Source organism: Physeter macrocephalus, unplaced genomic scaffold (genome assembly GCF_002837175.3).
Source record: "Physeter macrocephalus isolate SW-GA unplaced genomic scaffold, ASM283717v5 random_1856, whole genome shotgun sequence".
Lineage (NCBI taxonomy): Eukaryota > Metazoa > Chordata > Mammalia > Artiodactyla > Physeteridae > Physeter > Physeter macrocephalus.
The window spans coordinates 1-10,873 of NW_021147142.1; the positions used below are offsets into that span (position 1 = coordinate 1).

At 54.0% G+C, this 10,873-nt stretch overlaps 2 pseudogenes; both read left to right on the forward strand.

Annotated features, from left to right (window-relative positions):
* Positions 1–1,175: 1,175 nt before the first annotated feature.
* Positions 1,176–2,984, forward strand: LOC114485618 (DPEP2 neighbor protein-like; annotated as a pseudogene).
* A 1,340-nt stretch (positions 2,985–4,324) lies between these two features.
* Positions 4,325–9,418, forward strand: LOC102974838 (dipeptidase 2-like; annotated as a pseudogene).
* Positions 9,419–10,873: the final 1,455 nt, after the last annotated feature.

Below are 10,873 nucleotides of genomic sequence, written 5' to 3' on the forward strand. Positions count from 1 at the left end.
GCTTCTCATCTTGCTGTGCACTGGCACTCTGGGTGCGCTAGTCTGCAGGGCAGGACATCCCCTGGGCAGGATGGAGCATGATCTCTGCAGCCTCGTCTTACACTTCCTTCCTTTCATTCTCAATCATCCAGCCCACAGTGGCCTCCTTTCAGGCCTGCGTACTTACAACAGCACATTCCCCATGCTGCCCCTCTGCATGAAATGTTCTTCTGTTTAGTTTGCAACTGATTGATGCCGCCTCATTCTTGTCATCTCTTCTCATGTGTCACTTTGTCAAGAAAGTATCCCCTTACCTATTCAACTCATCACATCCCCCTACCGTAGCTCACATAACACCAGGTACCTCTCGCTTATAGCCTTCATCACATTTCACAACCAGTTTTAAATCAGTGTTTACCATATGGTCCGTGAGGAAGAGATTATGACTCTTTTGCTTCCTCTTGATTCCCAACGACTAGCACAGTTACTGATAACTTTTGTTAAATGGAGAAAAGAATGTATCCAATCAAGGACCAATCCCTGACAGTTTTTCTTTATAGTGTCTCTCATACTCCTCCCTTCCATCTGTGTTGCCATTACTCCGGTTCTACCATTTATTATTTTACACCTGGATTACGATGATTGCTTCGGAGAATAGCATGTTTTCCTGTCTTCCTCTCTACAACCTCTCTTACACCTTCCAAGGTTCTTGGGTTATGCCTTTGCCCTCTTCCAAACCGTCCGTGGCACCCATGGTCAACACAATACAGCCAAACTCTTAAGATTGACATTCAAGACCCTCCATAATTTGGCTTTAATTTCAGTTTCTAGACTTAAAAAGAAAATAACTGGGTCTAATTATCTCTGCAAATTTGTTCCCTTTCATATCTACCTATGACATTAATTTTTTTTTCTAGTCAATCTATTTTACACCTCCTTCTTTGGGAAGACTTCACTGACAATCCAAACAATTGATGGATCCCTTCTCTCCCGTGAACTTGTAAACAGTTTAAGAAGACATATGTGGAACTGCCGTAGGCATCTACATCTTATCTCCCTCTCTGGTATTTAACCTCCCTGAGAACAGGGGTACATCTCTGTGTTCTGTGCATCTCTCAGAACAGTATTAATCTTGCCTCTCAAGCCAATCTCAGGATGTGGGTCTCTCTTGCCCTCCTGTGGTCCCTGGGGCTGTGCCAGCCCACCGGCATGCCCCACGTGCAGTGTCTACTAGACTAGGGCATGGGTGGGGAGGCCCAGGTGTGAGGGGCCAGGCAGAGTACCTCTGCCTCCACCCTGCTCTCCTCCACAAAACTTCCCCACCCCCTGAAGCCTGCCCCTCAAGTCACAGGTTTCTTATATGACCTCACTGGGTAGTGATGACCTCACAGGCCTTCTCACAGTTTCCATGGAACGGTAACTATGCAAACGTGCTGCCCTCAGAGAAACTTCCCTACCAGTTCTCCACCAGATACCAATCTCTTTGGTTGTCTGAGAGAGAATGTCTGACCAGATCTTCTGTATTTACTCTAACCTGTCCTATGTTCCCTGGGAGGTCAGTGCAGCAGGTACACTGAGACTGGGAATCCATACAAGAGGCATGGTGTACACACAATTTCCCCAGGCTGCCACATGTTCCTGTGGGGCTTGCCCAGCACATACACCTGAGCACTTTCCCAGCTGTAACTAATACCAGTGACCTGGGACACCTTCAAGGACCCACAGTGCTCACTGCTGAGGACAAGTAAAAGGTCATCCCTGGACAAGTGGGCAGGAAGGTTCTGATCTTTATAATTGGAGCCTTCCCCTTCGGGCTACAGGATGCTTCCATTCAGACCCTTTCCTGATTGGCCTCTTAGCAAAAGACAAGTGCATTTTTGTTGGCAAATAGTAAATGGAACAGTTTGAGAAAGAGGGCCACTCTTGAACCGCACCTTCAAACACAGGCATTTCTGTGCTGTCATGTAGACATCTATATCGGTCCCCTCAGACACATCCCATACTGAGCTGCTGAGTACTAGGGGAGCACGTGGTGCCATATTGATAGGAGGACCGGAAGAATCAAGGGGGGGGCAGTGATGAAGTGCTAGTGAGACTGGAGGGATGAGGAGATGGTGTCCAAGGAGGCTGGGTTGATGTGAGCCTAGACTTGGTACCCAGAACACGGTTGTGAGTCTCCTGATCACTGTGCCTCAGTATGTGGCCTTGTTCTAATCTAGATACAAGTATCAGAGGGCTAGAGTTCAGTGTGGTTGAAACAGGCAGTATAAATAGGACCCAAGAGGGGTTGCCAAGGTGAGAGGGGTTCTTAACCAATTTATATTAGATTATCTTTTTCCAAAACTTGAAAGTTAGTTCCATTAAAGCCTCAGAAGTGACAGACTGCAAGAAATGTTTTCTCTGTTGTGGGAGGGAGAGATGGAGAGGATCATGAGTGCAATGACTTTAGGTTTCTACTGTTTTTCCTGGAAACGGTGAAGAGACTTCCTCATCTGCTGCAGCCGTAGGCTCTAGGAATTGCTTTTGCAGCCAGTGTCTTTTCTCTAGGGACTCATAGAGGTGATGGGCCAAGACTGTGTTTTGGATGTCAAGTAGATTAAAGATCTTCAGCCAGAAAGTGGGAGACACTTGAGAGAGGGAAATTCTGGCAGGAGACTGTGTACAGCGGAAGTGACTGATCACTTCTGATTTTCTTTGCAGCAGCAGCGGCTCCCGTTTCTCCTCATACAGCTGGTCACTACCACGTCCTCAACCGAGGGTGTGGAGAAACGCAGTTGGGCTGGCATGGGGAGACATACTGCCGGATTGGCGGCTACCGGGCCTACAGGGATGCTTCTTTGGCCACGACAGCAAAGATGGAAGCAGAGAAGCCAGTCCCCAGACGTGTTCCCAAGTGAAAGCATACTCCGGAAGAGTCGGACGAAGATCTCGGTTGCTCCCGACCCAAAATCCGGCGATTGTAGCATGGTGCCAGGAGGCAGACTCCACAGAATCTTGCTGGCTGAGCCATTCTGAAGAGAGGGTCATGGCAAAGCTCACAAGATAACCCCCCCATTTCTTGCTCCCTGAAGCAAGAAAAGGATCGAGAGTCAAGCAGCACACACTCTGCCCCGAGGTTCACATACTCCTTTATTCCCAGCCCCTTGTGTCCCCAGTGGGGTCCCCTACTGCTCACTAAAATGTATTTCTGGAACAGATTTCCAGGGTCGCCACTGCTCAGACTTATGTCACTACCCCTGTGCTGGGCACTCCTGCCACCCAGGTAAGGTTCCAAAGGTGGAACAGCTCCGGGGGTGCCAGGAATCAGAGCAAACACTTGAGAGGCTGGGGATGAAGGAGCTGGGGCACAGTCCCTAAAGCATCTCAGTGGTTGAGCTTCTGTGAGAAGCCACATCCCCAGTGTGCATGTGTGTGGCAGGGGGAAGGGGGTCCCTAGAGGAGGCAGCTAGGGGGTGGGCCTGAGGCTGGAAATGGGAATGGCGTGTGGCCTCTGAGCAAGCACAGGCACTTAGCCCTTGAGGTTTCTGGGAAAGCTAGAGCCACAAGGGCCACGAGATAAGGCAAGTGTAGCAGCAGAAACCAGGTGCCAGGTCTTTCCTCAGTACCTATACTTCTCAACGAGGCCGGGCCTTCCACGCTGAGTATGAGGGATCCTGGCCAGAAGGACAGCCAGCAGCACTGAGAGGAAGGTTGCTGCGGTGGGGGCTCTGCTGCCATGGCAATGACTTCATTTCCTTCCACTCAAATAGCCTACTGACTGGGTTCCTGCTCTGGTGAGTAAAAGGGTCGCTGACTCTCCCCAGAAGGTTGTTCAGTTCACATCCCAAAAGTCCCTCGATTCGGGCCCTGGGGAGTTGTAGCAACTCCTGAGGGTGCTCTTAACTGAGGCTGGCTGACAGAAGTGGGGGACGTTCCTGATAGTTCCCAGGTGCTGGTTGAAGTCCCCAGAGAATGGTCATGCAGGTTGGGGAGTCAAGTAGGTGGAGAGAGAAGGTCGGGGGCAGAGGGTCCCTTCCTGAATCCAGAACTTACAAGGTTACCCCCCCATTTCCAGAAACTCTCTCTTCCCCCATACCAGCCCCAATGAATGGCCCAGTACCGGGAAACAGGGAGCCCAGAGCACTTGTGGCCACAGAGACACTCGCACGCAGCCCTCGGGGTGGGCAGGGCCGGCTGCAGGCAGATGGGGACGAGGTGTGCTCCAGGGAGACCTCGGGCTGAAGGAGGCCCTCTGAGAGAAGCACCCCAGCTTCTACAGGAAGGTTGGAGGTGGGGGAGAGCAACCCTGGGCGCCCCCTCGGAGCAGTGGGAGTGGGAAGAGGGCCGGGGGCACAGGGCACCAGCGATGGGAGGCCAGTGGGCTCTCAGCAGAGTCCAGCTGAGCCCACGGGAGCTGCCTCTGAGCAGGGGCCGGGAGGGCAGTGCCGCCCTGTGGCTGCCGGGCTTCGCGGATCGCGGCTCTCTGCACACGTGTCGTGGGGTCCTCTGACTCTGTATCCTCTCCCTCACCCCAGCCCTCTCGCGAGGCCGCGCTGCTGGGTGGCCTGTGTCGACGGACACGAGCTCATCGCCCTCCCCTCTCAGACCCGCCTCCGCCTGCCTGCCTGGCCCTGTGCTGCTTGCGGCCCGGGGGGCCTCAAAGGTCCCCGCGCACTCAGCCAGCAGGCTCTGCTGGGTCTGCTGCTCCTGCTTGGTCTGCTGCGGCGGCCGGTAACCCGCGTGCACACCACGCCAGCCACCTCCAGCACCCCAAGTCTGCGGGAGAGCATGTGGGCTCTGATGCGGGACTTCCCACTTGGGGATGGGTGGCTGCAGTGTGTGCAGGTTGCTAGGGGCCGGTGGGGGCCTAGCCTGGCCCTGGGCAGGGGACGAGGACCGGAGCATGCAAAGCTAGTGGGGAGGCTCCCTCACATCACCCCTTGATGTCCTCTCCATCATCTATGGATGCCCTTGCCCTTCTCTGTCATCCCCTCCCTCGTGGGAACCCCTCAGGCCAGGCCTCAGCTGCTCCTAGTATAGTGTGTGTGACAGTGTGAGGTGGGGGACCTCCAGGCTGCTCCAGGCCAGGCAATGTGTCCTGCCTGATCCCAAGACCTAAGGGGCCCACCCATTTGCCTTGACCTCCCTCCAGCCAAGACGACATGCCCCTGGTCCTGAGGCAGTTTCACCACAATGGCCTCCAGGATGTTAATCTGTGCAATTTCAGCCACGGCCAGACCAGCCTGGACAGGCTGAAAGACGGTGTCGTGGGTGCGCAGCTACCAAAGGGACACACGAGGTGCCGCCGTGGCTGCTGGGGAATGTGGGGTAGTTTGGGGACCTCAGATACCACAGGTTAGTCACACTGGAACTAAGTTACCATAGTGAGCTAGAAAGTGCTGTGCCACGGATGCTGGGGGCTACAGGGGTCACAGGGAGCCAACCTGATGGGCATCCAAGTACCACAGAAAAAGCAACGCATCACATGTGACTTCTGGGCACGGTGAGTGCTATGCCAGCTGAGGAGGCTATGAGAAGCTCAAGGAGTTCCAAAGCCCAAACCAAGCCCTGGCCTTCCCACAGTTCTGGTCAGCGTACTTCCCACGCCAGACCCACGAATGGGATGCTGTGCGCCTCACCCTGGAGCAAATTGACCTCATCCGCCTCATGTGTGCCTCCTATTCTGAGATGGAGCTTGTGACCTCAGTTAAAGGTAGACGGGGGACTTCCCTGCTAGTCCAGAGGTGAAGACTCCACGCTTCCACTGCAGGGAGCTCGGGTTTGATCCCCGATGGGGGAACTGAGAGCCCTCATGCTGTGCGGCACGGTCAAAAAAAAAAAGGTAAACAGGCCGTTTGCGGTAGGTGTTAGGGACTTCAGTAAGCTACCCTTGCCTCTGAAAATGATCATCTGACCTACATGCCCCCAGCTCGCAACAATACCCGGAAGTTGGCTTGCCTCATTGGTATGGAGGGCGGCCACTCACTGTACAGTAGCCTCTCCATCTTGCGTACCTTCTAGGCACTGGGTGTGCGCTACGTGACACTCACCCACACATTCAACGTGCCCTGGTGAGCACAGTGAAGATGGTAAGGGCCCAGTGAGGCAGGGATCTGCCCAAGATCACGCTGGGGCCCAAAGCAACTTTACCCCTGGGATCTGGCCCTGAACCTGGGCTGGGTAGGGGAAGGGAGGCTTGCAGAACAAGACAGAATGCCCAGAAGGGCCCTCCTACTGCCAGGCACAGCCCAGTTTGGGTCCCCCCTCTTGCACCAGGGAGCTGCAGGTGTAGACAGCTCGACAGAACCTCTTTCTAGGCTCTTGTAGCCAAGTCACGGCCACCAGTCAGACTGCCTCCTGGCCGTCCTGCAGGGCACAGACCTCAGCTAAGTGTATCCGCCCCTTCTACAGCAATGTCAGTCGGCTGACCGGCTTTGGCGAGGTAAGGACCGACCCGGGTTCCATACCCTGCCCCACATTAATGTACAGCCCTGCCTTTTCCCTACAGATAAAGGCACACAAGATAAATGCAGCCCTGATGCCCTCTCCCCATCCTGTCCCTGCAGAAGGTGGCGGCAGAAATGAACCGCCTGGGCATGATGGTGGACTTGTCCCATGTCTCGGATGCTGTGGCACGGTGAGCCCTACAACTGTCACAGGCACCTGTCATCTGCTCCCACTCAGCTGCCCGGGGTGTGTGCAAGAACACTAGGAACGTTCCTGATGGTATCCTGCAGCTTCTGGTGAGAGACTGCCCTGGCCCTCAAACCTAAGGCAAGAGGTTCCAACCAGAAGCCCTTGAACCTGAGCCTCTTCTCCCTCAATTTCCTCAAACCCCAGGTTAAATATCTTCTGCCCCCAAAACCCACGGTCCACAGCCCCTGAACTCTTGAGCCCTAGGTGGGGGTCTAGGTGCTAAGATACTCCTCCAAACCCGGAAACCCAGGGCCAAGACACCACCCAGACCAGGGCTGCAGCTCCTCCATTCACACAAACCCACTCCTCCAGAGAGGAGACGACACTGACCTCAAAGCCAGGGCTGAACACCTTCCTCACAGGGGTCGAGAGAGTCAACAGGAAAGTGGCTGTGCTGGGGGCCAAGCTGACTGTCCGCCGCTCCGCCCCTGCAGAAGAAGAACGGTGGCATCGTAATGGTGTGCTTGCCCGTGCGGGTGCTGCAGTGCAACCCATTAGCCAACGTGTCTAATGTGGCAGGTGAGCCTCACCCCGGGCTCTCTGAAAACTCTGATCTGGAGCTGAAGCTGCCTCCAAATCTGGGGAGGACTTCAGAAGAGCCCCAGTGCTTTGACCCACCTGTTGGCAATAGGTACAGCTCCCAAAAACCCAATAACGGACAGTACACAGCACCTTGGTGCCACGTGGAACTGGAGCCACGGAATCAAAACTGCCATACAGATGGCTATCAGGGAGGCTGTCAGACACAGAGCCCGGGTGCTGCCCATCTGTGCCTCTGCAGGGGCTCCTAAAGCGCACTGCCCCCACCTCTGGCCAAGGGACTGGACAGCTCCTTAGGTCTCGTGGGTCTCCATCAGTTGTACTCTTGTCCCTCTCTCATCCTCCACACCCGGGGAAAGGAGCCCACACAGTTTCTCAAGGAGACTGGGAGGCAGGGTGAATCTTGGGTGGGAAATGGTCCAAACAGGGGGCTCTGGGGTCCACTCCAAATCTGAAGTCCAGTCCAGAGCCAGCTGGGATCACTTCACATCAAACTTCATGGCCCTCCAGTTGGTACTCTCGGTGCCAGGCCATGAAGGAACTGGCCTCTTTGGCCTACAGGCTGCAAAAAGGGGAATCAACAGAGGCCAGACATCACCACCACCCCTGCCCTGGAAGCCCCACACTGCTGACTTTCCATTCTTCAGATCACTTCGACCATATCAGGGCAGTCACTGGATGCAAGCTAATCGGGATTGGCGGAGATTATGACGAGGCTGGCTGGTGAGCGCGTCCCCGTGGCTTGTCTCGGGCTGGCTGGCCAGCAGTGGAGCTTTCACAGCCACCGTGCCCACCACACGGTGGTCCTCGTGGCCTTGACCATAGCCTCAGGTGTGCTGGCCCAACTGGTATCTCCCCTCTCCCAGGGTCTGATTCCTGGGGTCTCCTGTCTGTCTGGCCCTACTCTAGCTCATCATATTTGTCGAAAACACCACACAGAGCTCATCTGAGCAGCATCTGCGCCCATCCAGTGCCAGCAGACCCACGGCCTCTCTCTGGGCAAACTCTTAGCACGGTCTGGGCTGGGCCGACCATCTTCTCTGCCTGCAGTTGGGTCTGTGCATGCGGGGGGTCAACTCAGTTCTTCAAAAGCTTTTCTTCTCTTCATAAATGGAGGAAAAATTGCATTCAGTGAAAGGCAAAGATCTTAACAGTACAGTTCAATGACTTTGGATGAATAGTCGAGGCACTTTGGGGGCCTTCCTCTGAAGGATGAAGAGCAGGAGTGAATCATTTACTCTCTCCAAGTCTCCATTTTCCATATCTCACCAGGGCTGGGGTTCGGTGGACCCTGGACACATGGGGCTTTGGTTCTGACTCAAGATAAGAGAACAGGTCTGAGGCCCAATAGCTGCCTGGCTTGTGGCCACACAGGTTCTCACAGGGCCTGGAGGACGTGTCCATATACCCGGTACTGATAGAGGAGTTGCTGCTGGGGCGTCGCTGGACTGAGGAAGAGCTCTGGGGTGTGCTTCGAGGAAACGTGCGGCGGGTCTTCAAACAGGTGGAACAGGCATGCTGGGCTGGGAAAAAAAGTAGCTCTGAGCAGGTGGTCTGAGCAGGTATACGCGGGGGTGCTGTGAGAGGTGCTGTCCGCTGACTGCCGCCTCCAGGTACGGGAGGAGAACGAGGGACAGAGTCCCTTGGAGGATGAGTTCCCAGATGAGCAACTGGGCAGCTCTTGCCGCTCCGTCCTCCCATGGCTCCATCAGACAGAAGACCTGGCTCCAGACCAGAAACTAACCAGAGCTGCAGTTCGTGGGAATCCCATTTTGTCACCTAAGTGGTCATTCTCAAAATCTTGCCGCCCCATGGGCCCAGGCCTCACAGTTATTGCTGCCTTCCCCGTCCTCACTGTTTGGCTCTGGTGATCCAGTGAATCCTGCCAGATGTCACTTTGGCAGCCACAGAGACCCCACAGAGTTGCCTTGCATGCGAGCACAAACGTTTCCTGAAAATAAATGCTTTAGAAATGGAATCAGCACGCTCATCCTTCTCCGTGGTGGGGCTCTGTGGTGCAGGCTCCCAATACTGGGGTTTGGTGGGGGACCCTGCAGTTTAGACACCGGGTACTCAAGGAAGACCTATTGGCAGCGGCCTGAGGAAACCCAGGTGGCTTGGCTCAGCATTGGAAGAAGACAGTGGGTGGCTCTGGCTGCGGGAGGGTGGACCTTACTCGGTTCCCTCTGTGTAGCTCACCTCCATCCACATCCTGACCCACTGAGTACCACCTGGGGATCTTTCAGGGAATTCTGATACACATGCCCAAGAAGAGAACATGCCTAGATCCCAAATGATCTTTGTACCTATTTGGACAGAGCCCACAATCTCAAGCTACTTAATGGGCCATGGACCTCCAATGGCTAGACTGCTCTGGATGTGGGCACGCCTCCTCCCCTGCTCCTCAGGGACTTCCTCGCTAATCGGTTCAGGCGACTTAGACAACCACCCCATCTTCCCCCAGTTCATTAATGATATAAGCAACTGCACTAATTATAGCCAAAATGGAGTTAACACATTGAGTTAATGATGAGAGGTAGGGCTCCCCTGGTGGCGCAGTGGTTAAGAATCCACCTGCCAATGCAGGGGACACGGGTTCGAGCCCTGGTCCAGGAAGATCCAACATGCCGTGAAGCAGCAAAGCCCGTGCGCCCCAACTACTACTAAAGCCCGTGCTCCTAGAGCAGGTGCTCCGCAACAGGAGAAGCCACCACAATGAGAAGCCTGCGCACCTCAAAGAAGAGAAGCCCCCACTCACCGCAACTACAGAAAGCCCATGTGCAGCAAAGAAGACCCAGCATAGCCCAAAATACACAAGTAAATAAATAAATAAATGAAATGAAAAAAGAAAACAGATACAATACACTACTGTGAACCAGAGTTGCCATGCTGTACACTACATCCCAGAATGGATTTGTCTTGTAACTGGAAGTTTGTATCCTCTGACCACCTTCACCCATTTCGCCCCCACCTCATCCCCACAGGTTAAAATTTTAAACAGAGAAGCCCAGATAAGCTTCAATGAGAAGATGACATCTGAGCAAAGATTTCAGTTGGCCAAGTTGGTATCTCGTGGAAGGGTGCAAAGGAGAGGAAAGGGCCAGTGCAAAGACCCTGGGGCAGGAGCTTCTCTGCTGTGTTAGAAGAACAGGAAGGAGGCCACTGTGGTTGCAGCACAGAAAGGAGAAGAGTATAATGGAAGTCAGATACACAATGGATGGAGAGCAGTAAGCAGATAGGAGGACACAGTGGTCAGACCCCGAATGGCCTTGTAAGACGCTCTGCGGGCTTTGTTAGCTCTTCATGATAGGAGCCAGTGAAGGGTTTAAAGGATAGGGGTGGCATGACCGATCACATTCTCCATGATCACGGTGACTGCTGTATGCAAAACAGACTGTGGGGGCCACGGCAGACACAGGCAGATCAGTGAGAAGAAGGCTCTTCAGTCACCGATGTCACAGATGATGGTGACTCAGGACGGACAGATAGATAGTAGGGGAGGTGGTGAGAAGTGGTCACATTCTGAAGATATTTTGAAGGTAGAGCAACAGGAGTAAAACGAAGAAAATCAAAATCCCATGTCCCAGAGATAACTGTTGATTTATTTATTCTAAGCAAACATGGACCCCTAAAAAAACCACAAAGCTTGCCAAGGATGCTCTTCTCAGACGTACTAACT